Source organism: Palaemon carinicauda, chromosome 5 (assembly GCF_036898095.1).
Source record: "Palaemon carinicauda isolate YSFRI2023 chromosome 5, ASM3689809v2, whole genome shotgun sequence".
Taxonomy (NCBI): Eukaryota; Metazoa; Arthropoda; class Malacostraca; order Decapoda; family Palaemonidae; genus Palaemon; species Palaemon carinicauda.
Window position 1 is genome coordinate 166104781 of NC_090729.1, and position 20000 is coordinate 166124780.

Below are 20000 nucleotides of genomic sequence, written 5' to 3' on the forward strand. Positions count from 1 at the left end.
TTGCACGTAAATAAAATTAACAGGTAAAATTATGAAAGTCTTTTTTTTCTTGCTTTGTGTGGTCAAGAACTTGTGTATTTCTTATTTTATTTATACTTGAATGTGTGAGTTAGGCATGACCTTGGCGGGTGAACTTCATTCTACATGAAAATGCTTTCAGTGTGTTATGGTATCGGGGATAACAGCCATATCGAGAGAACTCAGCCTGTATGTCTGTCTGTATTCTTGATTTTACAGAGCAATTGTCTGCCTCTCTGCCTGTTCGTCTGTTTGATTTATTGATTTTACAGAGCAATGTTCTGCTTGTCAGATTTCTTATTTTTACAGAGCAATGTATTTCCGAAACTTTTTATAAGACATTTCTACTAAAAATGCAATTCCAAAAGCTATTACCTATTCGTTGTTAAAGGGATATATTCACATAAGGGGCGAAGTTGCTGCCATAAAGGCTATGCATGTCTCCTGCGCCTGACTTCTTTTTTGCGATCATTTAGATTACATTAATGAACTCTGTTATTATAAGACCAGTTGTATAGCGAAGATAATTTAGCGTCTATAGTGAAAATATAAGTGATAGTTCCAGATATACCCAGTTGTTGCTTTAGTTAGAATTTACATGAAGGGCATTCGTAATAACGCTTTCTTCACCTACCAGCGCTGGACGCATAGTAGCATCGTGTTATAACATCGTAGACAACAAGAACCCGTTAGCAAGAACATGGCCCAAATCTGCAAGACCTGGGACATATTGCCCATGCTTTTGCACACCCAAGTAACAATTACTCATCGGCAGATAGTTCTACACAATGACTGAGAGACCACCATGCATATGAACTTCAAGATATGTTATTTGCATTTCCTTTGCTTCAGAATTCATAGGTTATATAATCAAAATACCTTCCTATGTAAACGAAGTAGATAAGCATCAAAACACGTGACCTTTCATCATAGTAACCTCAGGATCGCAGAGGTAAAATCCCTCAGAATTTAAGAGAGGGAACTTGGTTTGTTTTTCTAATCAATTCTTAAGATTAGCGACATCAAATTATGACTTCAAAATTATAGGACGTGAGTATAACACAAACACACACACACACACATATATACACATATATATATATATATATATACATATATATATATACACATATATATACATATATACAGTATATATATACTGTATATTTATATATATATACATATATATACTGTATATTTATATTTTTATATATATATATATATATTGTTTTCCCAAATGGCGATACCAACTTCACAGAAGATAAGTAAGCTGTACCAACGAAAGACAGCCAGACCAAAACAGTTACAAAGAGAAAGATAAAGCGAGAAAGAGAAAGAGAAAGAGAAACCTACCAAACCTGACTCTATTACTCAAAACGCTCCGAAGTGAAAAAAGAATAATAAAAAAAAAACGGATGTACCATTTTTCTCGCTTTGCTTTTTCGGTCTTGTTTTTATTTCCTACTTCTTTTAATTCGGGTTCCCTCTTTTCTTTTCTTTTTCTCCAGCTTCTTTTCTTCGGGGTCAGGGTGGAAGAGGAGGAGGGGCCAGGGGATTCAAATAACGCACCCGGTCCCAAGTTCAAGGCAGGAAATAAGGCCACTGACTCCCTGTCCCTCCTCTGATGGTGGATGTGATGACGCGAAGGGGGGGGGGGGAGAATTGATATTATTAGAGATCTATGCTACGAGGGAATAAGAAATTATGATGAGGGTGGTGGTGATGATGATGATGATGATGGTATGCTGATTACGTAGATTTATGCAAAGAACCTCAAGCACAAAGTAGTTATAAATCTTGAGCGGTTCAGCTCTTCTAAGATATATATATATATATATATATATATATAGAATACACAGTATCTTAGTGGCAGCTTCTCTCTAGAGTCTAGACAAACTGAACTCCGGATAATTTTCATGGTAACAGGAAAGCTGCTTTCACGTTTCTCCATTTACTATTACTATCAGGACTAAATTGGTTGAGCTACATTGATTGAGCGATGGAATTACGCTTTAATATAAAATGTATGGTGGTGAAAACTAAAAAAATATTTATTTGGATAGTGTGAAATTAACAAATACTAATAAATTAGAACTAAGACTTTAAAAAAAGAAATGCGAGTTTTAAAAAATTTATTTTTCACATTACTTCACATAAATTCATGACCGATCTCCCAGGCTTTTCCAGTCTTCAACAACGAATACGATTCCATTTTTGCAACGGGATTGACATCGGTTCTTCAGGAATGTCATCTCTTGATCAAAGTAGACTAAATAGTGAAGCTTACTCGCTCCTTCAGAAATTAAGATTTTCAATTTACGTTGATTCTGGATTCGATTCCTTTTGGAGCGGCACCTTTCATTGTGTCAAATTGTGGTCTCGATACTCCAGCATTTTCTCTGTAATGAGGTAGTTTCTGCACTCCTATCCATGGCGTTTCCCTTTGTTTCTCCAATGATATTAAAGATTCCGCGGTACATAGAGATTAATGCAGTTTGTGTAACGCATCTTAGAATGTGAGGCTTTCTCGCCCCCTCAAAAATTTTTAGATTTGAAGACTACTTTGGTCCCCGGTTCCAGTTCATCTGGACCTGCATTATTCCCTACAAGAGCTTGAAGTCTTGTGGCTCCAGCATTCTCTCTCGGTTAGGCCTCTGCGCTTCCATCCAGATTATCCATGACTTGCCACGTCTAAATATACATGGGTGTGTTACTTAACGTTTACATCTTTTTTTTTTTTTTCATTTCAAGGACTCTTAACGATTTCATTTATCAATTTTTGTTCATTATTCAAGAGTATCCTAGTATTTTTGTATGTTAAAATTTTCACCACAGTAGACTTTATATCAAAGAGTAATCCGTCGCTCAAGCAATGTAGTCTTGATGAAGAGTCACGTGTTGATGCCAAATAATAAATTGAGAAACGTAAAAGCAGTTTTCCTGAAAATCAAGGTCTAAATATAAAAATTATCTGGAGTCTGCTTGTCCGGAGAGACGCTAACTTTGTAGGCCCCCAGGCTATTGTCTATTAACTATAAAAACGATTCAACAATATTCCTTCGGGTATAGTAATTATTGTTGAATCACTTTTAATCCCCTGTACCATAGGTCAAAATTTAAATCTAAGCCCTGGTCTGTCTTCCGTTAATCCGTTATTATTCTTTTATCTAAAATCTGACTTTTCTGGAATTATTAAGAAACTGACAGCTGTGGGATCCCCTTACCCTGTTTAAATATGATGCCTAATGGACGAAAGTATTAACTCCAATCGGTTTTTTTCCGTTCCGTGGCTTTAATACATATCTTATGCTCATCACGTGTCACCTATCGTAATTTATACACACATACACAGCAATACACACGCACCCACACACACACACACACATATATATATATATATATATATAATCAAAGCAACAAGATTTTCTCTCTGAGGAGTAAGCATAAGGTGTTAACTTTCTGGTTTACAACCAATTTTATGGATGAAATGGCAATCTTCATTTACTTATCAAACTTGGCTGCTCAGCTGCAACCTACCACAATCGACTACTCCCTACATAGCCATTTTACAGCTCATTTCAACAGGGGAACAACAAAATTTTCATTAGACCGTCTTATGTCGCTACTCTACCATGCTATTGAAATCTCGCTGTGTAAATCTAAGAATCGATGCTGTATCTACCGAGCCACAGAGCTATCTCTCTCTCTCTCTCTCTCTCTCTCTCTCTCTCTCTCTCTCTGCATAAGTATAAATATATGTACGTATATATACATATATTATTCTTATATGAGGTGGAATTATACTGGTACATCTTGTTGTACAGTATACCTAAAACTACAAGTACTCTCATATTTCTCCTTGAGATAATTCTACATTATGCAATTTAAAAAAAAATATATATATATACATATATATATATATATACACATCTATATATACATATATATACACACATATATATACATTTATATATATACATGATTGTGTGTGTAATATGTTGCAACATGATATAATTTCAACCCAAAGTTTTTGTCACTGGCAGCATCTACCACTCCCTTTACTTTAAAATGGTAGTTAGTCTCGCCTTTATCACATGATTATCCATGAATATTTCTAATATCTTCGACTATGCCATCCCAACATAAAGGTTTAAAGGTTGCTCATGAATGGCAGAGGCAATGGGCAGGTACACTGCTCTATCAAGTAGGACAATGCCCTAGAGACTGATCAGCGCCCAAACCTCCTCTCCACCCAAGCTAGGACCAAGGAGGGACAGCCAATGGCTGCTGATGACTCAGCAGATTGGCCTATATACTCCCACAAACCCTCTATCCTCACAAGTATGGTGAAAGTGTAGCGTCCAAAGGAACAAACGAGTTTGAGTGGGACTTGAACCCTAGTCTGGCGATCACCAGTAAGGAACATCACCACATAGGCCAACGCAACCCTTATCAGGGATTGACTTGTTCTAGCAAAATCATATGTAATCTTTATCTTGTTTTGCTTTCAGCAGAATTTTAAAGAAACCAAAAAATGAAATCAGAAAAATATGAACGGAAAAAAAAAAACATCCAATAGACCTGTAGGAAAGTGCAACCCCCTTTCTTCCTCCCTGAATATCCCTGGCCCCTCCCCTTCCCTCTCAAAAACTGTTCCCTCCATTCCACATCCCCATCAAACCTACTCTTATATCCTTACGACTTTTTAACCGGATGTATGAAGATAACAAGGAAGATAGTGTCCGGATGCTCGTGTCCGGCTTCCCACTTTTACTTCACTGTGGGGAAATGGGAGGTGGGGGAGGGGGGGTAGAAGGAAGGTGGGTAGAAATGTACCTGGGATCTCATACTTAATACAATTCCTGGTTCTCGCTTTTTGTGGTGAACATAGATTTAAAAGGGAATGGTCATATATATGATCATGGTGGTGAATGGGATTCTATCCATATTGATGACAGCACTGATAATGTTACTTTAAGTAGTAGTAATAATAATAATAATAATAATAATAATAATAATAATAATAACAAAAGCCTTCCTATCCTTTTACATGTCAGCATTTATCATTATTCAAACGTTTTACCCACTGATTGTTCATTCTTTACACATCACGCAAACACTTCAAAACACCCCATCGCGCCGAGCTTTCTACAACCTTTCTTTCCTTTTTTTTCAGATTTCTCGCTCCTTGAAACCCACTTACCCCAACCTTACCGCATAAACCTTTCTTTTCAACTCTGTTACCTTTCTTCATCCATTTCATTCAGCTCACATTCCACAATCCTTCTCGTTTGTTTCATTCGTTTCGCCTAGATTGTACCAGAGATCCTTCTATGTTCTTACCTTAACAGGATGCTATAATTCAACTCTACTCTCCTCTTACTGCCATCTGTCACATTAACTCATAAATATCTCTGGGAATCTCGCACCGTCTATCTTCCATCATATACAAAGGATTTCTATGTTCCAATTTTAAGTTTTAACGTAACATTGCTATTTTCCCTTACTTGATATCAAAACTTTAACCAGTCTTCCCAGTGTCTTTATTCTCACAAACCAACACAGTAAACTCACAAACATCAGCCATTCCACATCCTCCTCCAAACCTCTTTTCATACATTATTATATTGTAATTTATTCCACAACTAGTGGCTTACCTCTATAATCCTTGTCACTCTACTTCCAATCGCCTAAGACATGGGTTCGAATCCTGTCTAGGGTAGAAGGATTTATTACTAATATCTACCCTTGCGACATAGAGAATTCGATATCAATGAGCTATATGTAAAATTGACAAACTCTCTCTCTCTCTCTCTCTCTCTCTCTCTCTCTCTCATACACCCATATATGATTATGAATTTTAATAGCACAATACGCCACTAATACATGTATGTGTGCCTTTCAAAAGTTACGTTCATACTTAAAGATATTTACTAGATCGCATATTTTCATCACAATACTGTTTACAAAAGACCCTAAGTTACCATGCAAGGTACAACATATTTAACAAATCTCATGGAAAACCGAGTGTTTTTATTAATCTAAAACCGAAATGCTGAAAGAGCAATGGAAATTCGAGAAAAAAATACGTAAGCGTGAACTTAGTTTTACATTTAATTTGTTATTTCTTGTTCATCTTCACCTCTTATAAAACCAATAATAAGTGCATTTGCTAATCCTTTGCCTAGTAAGTCCCTAACTTGAAAGACCAAATACCCATGAGAGAGAGAGAGAGAGAGAGAGAGAGAGAGAGAGAGAGAGACGGGACGGCATGGTCTCGTATTTTCGCACCAAGCAATAACATTTACATGTGAAAGAAAAATAGCCTTGGAGAACCCTCCAAAGACCATCGCCTCTTCGCCGCCATCTTGGAACAGGAAATTAAGCAAAGAAGGTGTCACAGGGGGAGGGTATGTGGCAACGTAGGGAAGGAGGGGGTAGGAGGCAAAAATTTATTTGCATTGCGTTTTTTCTCTTTCTCTTTTTTTTTTTGCTTGAAGGTGAATATCTCCAATGGTGAACCTTACTTTAAAATTAAATTTATGTGTATATTAAAATGTTTCTTTTTTTCTTTTTTTTTATTAAGGAATTTTCCCAGTGGATGAGATTAAGTCACTAAATCAAGTTTCAGGATAGATTTCTTCACTTACATTCAATGAATATTCGTTATAAAAGTGTTATGGTAAGAAGTTATTCATTCCGTGGAATTACATGTTAAATATATTTGATAGAGAATAGATTTTCCAATTGAATTTCGATCACAAATTAAACATATTTCCCCTAATGCACTGTTCATATGTAATTCAAGAGTTGGAGAGTCCATTCGAATTTGTATATACACACATATGTATACAAACTTACATTATATATATGTATATGTATATATACATATATATATGTATATATATATATATATATATATATGTGTGTGTGTGTGTGTGTGTGTCGTACTATTTATATCGTTAGCTATAAAAATTGCCAGCAAAAATTATATGTACTATTTATATGATAGAACCTAGGTTAAATTTCCTTAAAATTATGAAACAAAAAATTCCCTGGCATCTTCAAACTATCTGCACTGAAAACATCAGAAAGAAACAAAGAATACAAAGGGACTTTCCTGCAGCAAGAATAAAGTGTGCTTGACACCTAAAAGCAGGAAAAATGAGCTTGTTTTCCTGCAAATGGGGATGGCTGAATCTTAATCTTTGGTGATCTATCTAAGAAATCACGATTTCATTTTGGTCTTATGCATTCATAAATTGTATAGAACTTCATTTATGTACGAAGATTGGGTCATAAATATTTTGCTTCTAAGGCTGTTCTCTAATTATTCATAGACTGTTTGATGGAAATATCTGTGGCGAGAAACAGATAAAAGAATAATGTATTTTACTGTTTTCCTGAAAAATAAATAATCTAGATCATTTCTGAGCAGAATCATTCAATAAAAATTTGACCCATGTTTTATATATATATATATATATATATATATCTCACGTTTTAAATTTTTCTGCATCTTTGACTTGATGACCTGACTTATGTTTAAGTAATCAGGATCCATAAATTGAAATTATGGTTCATGATTAACTAATATTTGAGTAATCCGGATAGTTATGCTAAATTGAAATAATATTCAATTACTCCTCTTGCACTGCAGTGCTTTGTATTAGCAAGCTAATTTTCTTATTAAATTTTAGAAGATACAATCACCTCCTAAAGACATGTCGTGTATATTTCACACGAAAGTTTGCCTCGACTTCATTATTATTATCATACCTAGTCAAATTGGAATCATAGCTAGAAGAGGAGAATGCTACAAACCTTATATTGCTAATAAGGAAAAAAGTCCCAATAAGCCATATAGAGAACTGAAATGTAGAAGATAAGATAGAAATAAATAAAACCAATTAAGCGAAACAATAAATTACAGGAAACTAGATGACAGGTTAACTAAGGAACAAGACTAATGTGAAAAAGAATTCGTAACAAGTCTAAATTTCTGAAGTTCCACAGCTTACATTCAGTCACAAGAGGAGTGGTGTTGAACCTCATAAAAAAAATGCAAGGCTCTGAGAATAAAGTGCATGTTTAAAGGTATTAGCCGAGACGATCCGAACGCAAAACGATGCTGCAGATATCAGAGATATCGAACAGCATAAACAATAAGCAATTGAACGATAGTATGTAAGTCATTCAACTTTGGGAGAGAAATTACTACGTGAATCATTCAGTACCGCAAAGGTAAATAAAAATGTTAAACAATATGGTCCTCAGAATAATATTAAAGACCGTTCATTTAAATAGAAATTTAAAGTTTACGTGGTCTCTACGATTGTTTAACGTCGCTAAGCATAGTTAAGAAAAAAAACATTACTTAATTTCGATAAGATTGTAAAGGGTACATTTCAACGATCCTAACTATAACATCCCATTGGGAGATCTGAATATTGTGAACGTTGTTAAGACATACTATATAAATGTGCGTTGAACTTATGATAATACTTGTTGTAAAAGTAAATTAGTAAATAAAGTAAAGAGTTTCATATTCATCAAGCACACTGATTTGTAGTACTTTCATACTTTAGTGAACAAATAGTAATAAAAGTAAATATGCCCTTGTATATACTTACATATATACACGCATTCACTAATTATCTCACGAAAAAAACGTTAACTCTCTCTCTCTCTCTCTCTCTCTCTCTCTCTCTCTCTCTATATATATATATATATATATGTATTTATATACATATATATACATACATATATATACACACACACATATATATATATATATATATAGATATATATATATACATATATACTTATGTGTATATATATATATATATATATACATATGAAGTGTGTGAATAGATATATATATATATAGTGTGTGAATAGATATACATATGTATAGAGTGCGAGACTCAAATGCTATGAAACAGGTCCGTAAGAATTAACGGGCGAGAAAGCTCGACTCTTAATTGCCTTAATCTTGACAAAAAGCCATTTAGCTGCCACCATCATTTATTTCGTTTATCTAGTGTCCGGACTTCCGCTCTCGGGTTTTTATCTTTTTTTTTTTTTTTTTCTTAAGCTATTTCCATTATTGATAGAGATAAGTAGAATCTGCACAACGATTTATTGTAAATAAATTAGATATTTTAGTACAGCCAGGAGAGCATTTTTATCGATAATTTTCTCAGTAACCTTTTAGTAAATCTACATAAATATTATGAGTTTTTAGATTTTAACATTGCTTCTTTTCTATGGGCAGCGAGTGTGATCGCGAAAGCTAAACGATAAACAACTAAAACAAATGGACACATGAACTGCTATTATTAGTATGATTGTTATATAAATCATTATCAATGTTGTTGTTATCATCAACAATGTGAATATCATGTTATGATTATTATTTATCATTAATTCTAACTTTAACAATTTGATGTTAATTGTCATAGGAATGACTAATTATTAATAATATGATTATATTTAACCATCATCGATGGTAAGCATCACTGTACCGGTACGATCTACTATATTGAGAGAGAGAGAGAGAGAGAGAGAGAGAGAGAGAGAGAGAGAGATCATAAACATATTTAATAAGCTACATAAAAAAGCAATAATTAAAAAAATGTTTAGTCCACAGCTATCATTGTCATAATGAGAGAGAGAGAGGGAGAGGGAGAGAGAGAGAGAGAGAGAGAGAGAGAGAGAGACCATAACCCAAAAAGAAACAGTCGAAAGGCGAAGCGTTCATCCCTGCCAACGGGTATCATGAAAGCAGAAATGAACGTCGTTGGCTTTTACAACATATTCTGTCCCAGGCGCTGATTAGCCTCCCGGTGATTTAGGGGATCGACCTGAAGTTTTATAAGCTGACGTCAACTTGCATTTCGCTGAAGGAAATTGACTCATAAACACCGGAAAATTCGCTTCATTTGTTTATAGGTCCTGTTTTTTGGGGATAATATTATTTGCGTGTGTGTTTTTGTGCGCATGGATAGAGGAGAATTAGCTTTTATCTTGTTTCTCAAAAGGGTAGATTGGCTTGCAATGCTCGAATATACTGGATGTTGTGTGTGTGTGTGTGTGTGTGTGTGTGTGTTGCGCTTATGAATAGAGAATTACTTTCTATCTTGTTTTGCAAAACGATAGATTGGCTCTCAATGCCCAAAGATAGGGCCTGAATTTGACTTGGAGCGTTGACTTAGTAATAAAAATAATAATGATAATAATAATAATAATAATAATAATAATAATAATAATAATAATAATAATAATAATAATGACAAAAGCTGCAGTAATATAAGAATTACATGTGAAATAATAATAATAATAATAATAATAATAATAATAATAATTATCTACCTACATATACTGTATGCTGTCTAATGAAAATTGAACAGCGAGTAATACACAACAAGAAATAGGAGGTAATTCTCTTCAAAACAGACAAGAACAGTTTAATTTATCAATTTTAAAGACAATATCCATATTCATTAACAAGGACTGGCACATTTTTAACCTTTTACAAAAAATTTTTTCGTTAACTTGGATAGCAGTTGCTGTTGTTGTTGTTGTTGTTGTTATAAAACATATATTGTAATAATCCTCTGTTTCTATTTTCCTTTTTTTGCTTGGCGTTCAGGAATTATCTAATTTTGATCAGAGTATAAAAAAATTATAAGGATTCTCTTTTATAATAATTCATTACTTGCAATATGCTTTATTAAAAAAAACCTGTAGTATATAATGATCTATTCTACCCCGGAGTTATTCTATAAGCCTTATAAATAAACTGAAGAAGTAAATTACAGTTTAAATATCAAATTTTCTTCGCAGTCTCGTGTCTGATTGACATCAGATCTAAGAGATAAAACTGATGGAGATGTAAACGTCATACGCATAAAGTCCTTATTTGGCCATGTCATCACTACGCTGGCTATTGCGGATTGGTGATGGTGGGAGATTTTAATCTGATCGCTCACAGCGAATTAAACCTAGTGTGGGTGGCCCTGACTTGTACAGCTTTCCCCATGATTAAAAAACAATGTCAGAAAAAAAAAATTAGGGTCTAAACTAAATCGACTTGAAGAGAGTAGTTGGTATAATTCCATTTCCTTGTTACTTCGTCCCTCCACCCTTTTTCTTTCCTTGACTTCTTGACTAGAACGAACCCGCCTCATCTGGCCTTTATGAAAGTTGGATGACAAGATTCCAGCTGTTTTAATCTGTGTCAAGCTTCTAAGACCCCCACAAGTTTACCAGCAGAATAAGACCAAAATTACCCTTGCTATTTGGGGAAACGGAAGTGAGGAGTTACATAAGGTTTACAGCAGTAGCATCGAAGGTCCCTCTTTCCCTACATCGAATGCAGTGAAGACGAAACAGCAGGGCGAGGTAGAGGCCTGGAAGGATGGAGGGTGGTATGGAATACCAGAAGGGGGTGGGGGGGGGGGGCTTGCATCCTACTACTGCTTGCCTGCCTGCCTACCGTACAAAGAGGCCCTCCTGAGGTTTGGAATGACGGGGAATCGTCAAGAGGAGACCACGACCCAATTCTACAAACTCATTCCCCTGTGACATGTGCTTCGCTCAATTGTATTCTCGCAGACCCATCAAAGTTTCCACACCTCGTAATTAGGAGACGCCTGCCTCCTGAGAGTAAAAGGTGTCCTCTTATCAATCAAGACTTGATTTCCGCAATTTTTTTTTAAACACGCCGTTTCTTCTAAGTTGCGTTTGTACTTACATTTCAATGGACAAATTAAACATTAAAGGTTCCAGGGAGATTTTAAATAGTCAATAGTTTTTAATTATCTTCCTTCCTTATTTATGTCACCCTGAAAAATACTAAAACCAAGTAAATCTTCTTTTTTACTAACATACAGTAGTTTGTAACGAACCTTTAATTTATTAGCTGCATTACTTTAAATACTTTATAATTTCTTACACTACTGGATCAACTGTAAAACGCTCACTAAGAATGTAAGTTATAAAGAATCAAATGTACAGTGTTAACCTCAAATATGGTGTTACATAACACACCAACCTGAACATTCTGGGTAAAACATATCTAATTAGACATTTCAACGGTTGGTCGAAGAATCTTGATAATATATTAATGTTTTCTCATTTTAAAAGTATTCGGCCTAAATTGTATGTTCTTTTCTTAATAAAAAGTCAATAGTATCATAACTAATAAGAACCACCGGTTACACAATAAATTACTATCAATTATGTACTATCTACGCATCATATACCATATAATGACGATATTGCAGTAAACATCTCTCTTTCACTGATACAATTCCTTCAAAGATGACAGCGTGTACTGTACATAAAGCTCCCTACTACGGTATCCTTTTTTGATTGCGCTTTCCAGATCATCCCTTTGAATACCATAAAAATAACTTCATATATGTAATATTTGATTTCATGAAATGCTTTCCAAATAACTCCTGCAACTCCGCTGAATCCAACATCATCAAATTCCATGACTCTTTGGTCAACTTCGAAAATTTCAACTCGACCAAAGTTACAGATAGGATGAGAAAGGACTCACAGACGCTGGCATCATAGTATCTTGCCTGGAAAATTTGATTTGAGGTTCTCCAGTGTTTAATTATTATGACAGTTCCCAAAAATTGGCTATACAGATAAAATTATTCTATACCATTCGGAATTTACTAAATCCTTATTGCTCATTGCACTGTTTGCTTTTGAGTACGTTATATATTCTTTAATTATCTATATACATACTGTATACATGTATACATACATATTCATATACAAACACACAAAGTAAACACACATGCATATATAAACACACATACAGTATACATATATATATATATATATATATATACATATATATATATATATATATAGATAGATAGATAGATATAGATAGATAGATAACTACTTCTATACCCAATGCAGCGAGAAAGGGCCGATGAGGAAGGCACCCGATTTTAAATGGCTTCCTCACTGATGACCCACAGATCTCTCTCTCTCTCTCTCTCTCTCTCTCTCTCTCTCTCTCTCCTTCCCTTTTATATCATGAAGTACTTTCTCACATTATAGATAACTGCTAACAGCCTTGGGGTTGATATGAAGGTGGCTATATGACGAGCTTGAAGTGGGGAAACTGTCTATGGTGAGAATCTGCGTGTCTGAGTGTGTATAGTGGCAGAGTCTGGAAAATGAGCGCAGGAAAGTCAACCGGCCCTATCCATATGCCATGTTTAGGATGCGGAAAACCTTTATACAGCAACCATGTCTTGAATTTTCCCTCAGTGGTGGTGTGGAACAAAAGTTAGAATAAAATCGGATGTAATATCGGAAATAAACTATAGAAAGAGAAAGAGAAAGGCTAAGTAGGTGAAGCAGGGTTGGAGAAAGAAGTCAAGCTAGAGATTTGTGGAGATGTGGCATAAGTTGGGGGCCTTTTCTCGCCACGTTGAGTATTATTCTAGCAAAGCTGCAACCTTGTTGGAGAAGCAGGATATTGCAAGCCCAAGAGCTCCTATGATAAAAGATCCCCAGAACGTAAAAAAAGAAACACAAAAGTAAAGTATAAACTGTTCAAGAGCAATTGGAAGATAAAACAAAGGCGATAAAAAATTTAAATAAGAGTAATGAAGGTGGGTCAACAAGAGTGCAATTGTACCTAGTTTGAACCTCTGAAGTTCATACCATAATTTGGTCATGGTTGAAACAAAATTCTCTTGAAAACTATGTGACATTGAATCGCAAAAAAGAAAAGCCATGACTGCTGGAATTAGCTGCTTATCAACCCCCACTTGCTGGACCATACAATCCTATAAAATCTGAATACAAATGATGATCAGAATCATAACGCTTAATATATATATATATATATATATATATATACAGTATATAAATAATATGTTTCCTAAATACGAGCAATTTAAGTACATATATACAGTACATACATACGTTACATACATACGTCTAAATATTATTAGGAAACTTTATTATAAGCAATATCAATCACCAATAAAAACAATTTACAAAATTCTTATAAAGAATAGGAATACGGAATCAAGAAAACCAACATCATAAAAAAAAAAAAAAAACAATCAAAACGACTTAGTCTCCAGAGAAGGACAACTTTAATAACCGACTCCTGAGCCTCACCTCTGACCCAACTGACCCCACGAACTCTCAACGACAACCCCACCCCCAACCTCATGCCTAGACGCCCATACCCCCCTCCTACCTTCTTTCCCTATCCCAGTCAACCGAAGCGGGAAGGGGGGGAGGGGGGAGGGGCGAGTCATTTTATGCAACAGATAGTCTAAATATGCCTGAATACGTGCCTTTGTTAGAGCTGTAGTGGAACTTGCTTTCGTTTTTGTTTCCTTTCTCGACTATATGCCTAGGTTTCGTTCTTTGGAATTATTATTATTATTATTTTTATTATTATTATATATGTATATATGTATATATATATATATATATATATATACAAACAGATAATATACATACACTGTTTATATACACATTAATACACATATGCAGACACATAAAACGCCGATATATCCATAAGAGACAATCGTAAAAGACTGGGTATATACATACATTTTCAGAAGACAAGAGAAATAGATGGTATATGAAAGCAAACTTCATTTGCCAGCTGTCGTTTATCATCCTGGTCATACTGAGCAAGAATTTGATAATTTTGTCGGGATATGACAGTCATCTATTTCCAACCACACATATTCGTAAAAAGAATACTACACATATAGCCAATAGCCACTTGTGTCCTTTATATATATATATATATATATATATACTGTTTAAGAATAACAGAATGGGTCCCTAGAGACTGCAATAGAACCAAGGGAAGGAAGAGAAGATGATGGACTGACGAACTAAGAAAGTTTGCGGGTGTGGACCAGCATAGTAAAACTATGAATAGCTGTAGGTGGAAAGACATGTCTGAGGCCTCTGTTCCACAATGGACTAGTAACGGATGATGATATATATATACATATATATATATATACATATATATATATATGTGTGTGTGTGTGTGTGTGTGTGTGTGTGTGTAAAGCTACAAAATGTTTCCTACAGGACTGGTTAAAAAAAAAAAAAAATAAGACATAAAAAGGTCAGTTCCGTAATCATACTTAAACTGCTGACTAACAACATCCGTTTTATACACTCACGCAGAAGGATCATATAGATTTAAGATGGGCCTCTCGGTATGAGTATGTGGGCCAAGGTTTTCATCGTGAGCAATGACAGATAGACGAGTACGTCCCGTTTAAAAACTCCATAAATCCATTGCGCACCGTCGACTTAGCTTTAGTTGACATTACTGGCGCTACTGGGTATGAGTGGCATCGTATCATTCTGTGTATGTTTGTGTGTATATTTTTACATATTTGCATGCTCATACATCTGTAATAGCAAGTCAACCTCTTTTGAATCCGATACTGTACATCTGTTCAAAACTGACCACCTTTGCGAAAGAGATGCACAACGAATATTTTCCACACAAAAATTATATCTCCGGATGATAATCTAGTAATCATAATTTTAGGGGGAAAACTGCGTTTTACGCCTATACAGAATAATGTCCTCGAAATGGTAAACGAGAGGAGCTGAATCATAGGGTCATAAAACTATCTTCTCAATTATGGGAAGTATTATGAAGAATGCCTTGTTTTCTGGCAACCTTTTATAAAGCTTTATAGGAGTTCATCTTAGTCCACCCATAGCTTCAAAGCTTAATGTCTAGTTTAAAATCTCTATTACGGCTCACAACCACTTCGTTTCACACCTGGGAAGAGCCACCTTACACTTTGGAACACCAGATATGATAGACCTATACTATTTTAAGTAATAAGATATCAACATCAACTCAAGTGCTCTAAAGTAATGATATCTAATCATCAAAATCTCAGTGTCAATCTAATTTAGTTTTTGGTCCAATGTTATTTAATCTAGCCATGACAACTTTGTCATTAACTAGTCAAGAGGCAGAGCAAATGTCAATTTGAACAACTTTTGACTATAATTCATCATGAAGGTTGTCTCTGGCATACCTACTTAGATGTAGTTCATTATAAGATTCAAAGAATCATGGTACATGGGTTATTGATATGGTTTAATGAAAAACAGTTGGCGTGGTATAGCAGTGGGAGAGAATCATATGTGAAAAGCCAAAGGAAATCCATTTGGACATCATTAAAAACCACAGGAAAAAGTGGTAATGATGATTCTATAAAAGATTTTAGGGCCAAAGAGGAGTGGCATTCGTAGCACTGCAAGGCATAAAAGGGAGGCAGACAAAAACCTCTCCTACATCAGTTTTGGTAAAAAGGCCCTCAAGTGAATCACAGTTAATGCCCGAAAAGAGGCACAGAAGAGAAGGAATCCCAAAAGGGAAGTTAACCAACGTGTTTGTGGAAGAGGGTTGTGGTCGCCTACTGGAAATGTGCCTGCCTGGTGATTGCCAGACTGAGGGTCGAGTCGCGCTTGTTAGCTTTGGATTGGGCGTTAGGGGAGCCTATAGGTCTATCTGCTGAGTCATCAGCAGCCACTGCCTGGCCTTCTCCGGTGGAGAGGGGACTTGGGCGCTGATCATATGTATATATGGTCAGTCTCTAGGGCAGTAGTTCCCAACCTGGGGGAAATTTCCCCCTGGGAGGAAATTAGAAGCTTCCAGGGGGGAAATAATTACACTACCTACTAACTAAAACAAGCGGAAAATGTCCACATAGTACGTGCGGTAATTTGTTGTTAGCAATTCAATTGTGATATGATCATATCATTTCTCACTGACATGATATTCAAGGGGAGAATTGGAATATCATGCCCATTTCTGAGGCAGGCGAGTGGGCATGAGGGCTGCGAGGGGCATGAAGGGGGAAATCTGGATGGTTGAACTGGGTGCAGGGGGGAAATGACAGAAAAAAGGTTGGGAACCACTGCTCTAGGGCAATGTCCTATTAGCTAGGGCATTGTCACTGTCCCTTGCCTCTGTTATTCATGAGTGATCTTTAAACCTTGAGCAAAATTAGCACTGCCTCTCTTTCCATCCTCACCACCTTTCACTCAAGCCATCCAATCTCTTTGCAGCAAGAAAGTGCAGTTCAATGTTTTAACATTTTATCATTTACTCCATCTATTATAACTTTTTTTTTAATTCCCTTTACTGCGGTTTTAAGTACTGTTCTGTATTTTGATATCGTGAGATTTGTGTATTAATGGCCCATACTAGGAACATCCTTGAGTGGGGGGTACCAATGAAGGCTATTTCCATTAATTTTTATAAAAAAATTGATTTGGTGTTCGAACATGGTTTTGGAGTGAATTATGTTAGATTTCTGTGGTACCACTGTCCCTTATACAGGGCCTTGAAGAGCATTGAAGGAATATACTGTGGCTGAAATGGCTGCAAACAGTTTTGTCCCTGATTTAGCATCGGCTTTTGATAAATGGAATGGAAAACCTCTTCTGAAACTTCGGCATCCCGAATGTATGGTATGGTGCTTATGGGGATATGAGGTCTTATGTGAGCTTCAGCGTTCTGATCATCCGAGAATGGTAACACATGCTTCGGTAACCAGTAGCAGAGACCTTTTGTATGCATAGCAAGATTGTGGAATCGTTTCACCGTCAGTGTGCTGGATGCTAGTATTCATGAGAGTAACGGAGCCATTTATACCTTTGCATATTAATTTTTGGTCGATTTGCTGTTAATTACGCTTATGGTTGCGGTAACGTCCCTGACTGGTGAACGCCAGACTGGGATTCGAGTCCCGCTCAAACTCGTTAGTTCCTTTGGTCGCTGCAACCTCACCATCCTTGTAAGTTAAGGATGAGAGTTTGGGGGAGCCTATAGGTCTATCTACTGAGTCATCAGCGGCCATAGCCTGGCCCTCTTTGGTCCTAGCTTGGATGGAAAGGGGCTTGGGCGCTTATCATATATATACATGGTCAGTCTCTAGGCCTCTAGGGCATTATCCTTCTTGATACGGCAATGTCACTATCCCCTGCCTCTGCCATTCATGAGTGGCCTTTAAAGCCTTTATGTGTAAAATACTCTAATTGTTTTCTTTCTTTTTACGTATGTTTGAATGAGTACTTTGACAGCTTGCTAAGCGGGTTAACAGCTCCTTTAAGGTTGTTTATTTACAATAATAACACATGTTCTATATATTATCAACATTATCATATCATCATCACTAGCATCTCCTTTTTGCAAAGAGAGCCACGTTTTTTTGCGTACCTACTCCTTCGGCTTGTGGCCAGTCCTTGGAGTTATTTGTTGTCCTCTTTTGAATTCCAAGGATTTCATATCAGCTCCTTTCTATTCGTCAATCGATTGAAAGACAGCCGCCCGCCAGACGGAACCAGCAAGCAACTTTTTCATGTTCTGAATGTTGAACCTTTGGAATACGAAATTAAGACTCTGGAGTGTCCGAGGAAAAGGCGAAGTTTTAAAGGGGAGAAGGAATACAATATACTAACCTAGAAACAAATTTGTGTAGTAAGGTTATTATTATTTTTAAAGGTATTGCTAGCAGAAGTAATTTACTGAGTCAGTCTATTGATTAAAAGAGGATGTAAGAAATCTCTTAACAGTTAAGATGATTTTCCAAACAACAAAGTTCCCAGCCAATTTATCCAGATAGCTAAAAATCTAGAGAGATTTGATTTATGAACATACCTGCCAAGTTTCGTCTAATCATGTTCTAATTTTCTTGGGAATCTTTACTTTAATAACCAGACCACACAATCTTTCCAGGTTATTCATTTTGAAGGTTCCAACTGGAACCGAAACAACAATCTAAACAGTATTCTTTTTCGCCATCTTTCATATATATATATATATATATATATATATATATATATATATATATATATATATATATATATATATATATATATATAATATATATATGCATGAATATATAAATGTATATCTATACAACATATATACATATACATATACATATGAGTGTGTGCTTATGTACCTCGTTCTACTTGTGTTTTAAGAACTTAAATCTTACGAATGAAACAGTAAATAGCAATTGTATACAAAGGAAAATATCATCAGTGTTTCACTACACTTCTATTTTCATAAAACATAGCCTTCTTTCTAATCCGAATCCGTAATCTGCCGTCTGAAAAAGTCGAAAAGGCAAACGTATGCGAGGCCGTAACGTCACTCGAAAAAAAATTTATTAACGGAAGTTGAACCGCAAAACCAGAGATGACATTTCAAAGTTTTCTTCCACTTCAAGCCGCGTTGCATCTGGTGCATCAGATGCAATCTGAGAATTATCACGTTTTGGAGATGTCATAACGACACCCAAATTGCACTGTCTTACTTTTTTTTTTAACTCGGCTGCTGATTTAAGATATTCCCTCTCTCCTTCGTGTATATCTATCTATAGTGATCATTCTTCCGATGTCTTTGATTTTTCTCTTTATTCGCCAGTTTCTCTCTCTCTCTCTCTCTCTCTCTCTCTCTCTCTCTCTCTCTCTCTCTCTCTCTCTCTCTCTCTCTCTCTCTCTCTCTCTCTCTCTCCTCGAACCCGATATGTTTTCTCACAACATTTAAAAATAACGAAACCGGTGTAGCTTTAAGTCATGCACGAGCGCTGGCCACAAAATCTAATATCGTTACATATATAAATCCGAATTCCTTCCAGAAAATAATTTAAAATAGATTTGTACTTAAATTCCTCTTTTATGGCTAAAGAACATATAAAAATAATTTCAAATAGGAGAGAATAGAATAGGCTGTTTCTACTATCTAATTGAGTTTAGTTTGCAGGTTTCTTAAATGTAATTCTAAAAACTGAATTATTAACAATAATATCCGAAAAACGTTCCTTCAAAAGTAATATTTTGCTTCTTTCCAGTGACATTAAATCTTTCAACTAAGTCTTATGATATTCACACACACACACACACACACACACACA

General features: G+C 35.6%; 1 protein-coding gene and 1 long non-coding RNA gene across 7 annotated transcripts in view; one reads left to right on the top strand and one right to left on the bottom strand.

Annotated features, from left to right (window-relative positions):
* LOC137640651 (uncharacterized) overlaps positions 1-20000 on the bottom strand; it is a 160495-nt gene that overhangs the window by 57085 nt on the left and 83410 nt on the right. The gene's annotated exons all lie outside the window — the stretch shown is intronic.
* LOC137640648 (collagen alpha-1(XVIII) chain-like) overlaps positions 1-20000 on the top strand; it is a 76361-nt gene that overhangs the window by 13323 nt on the left and 43038 nt on the right. The window lies entirely within an intron of this gene.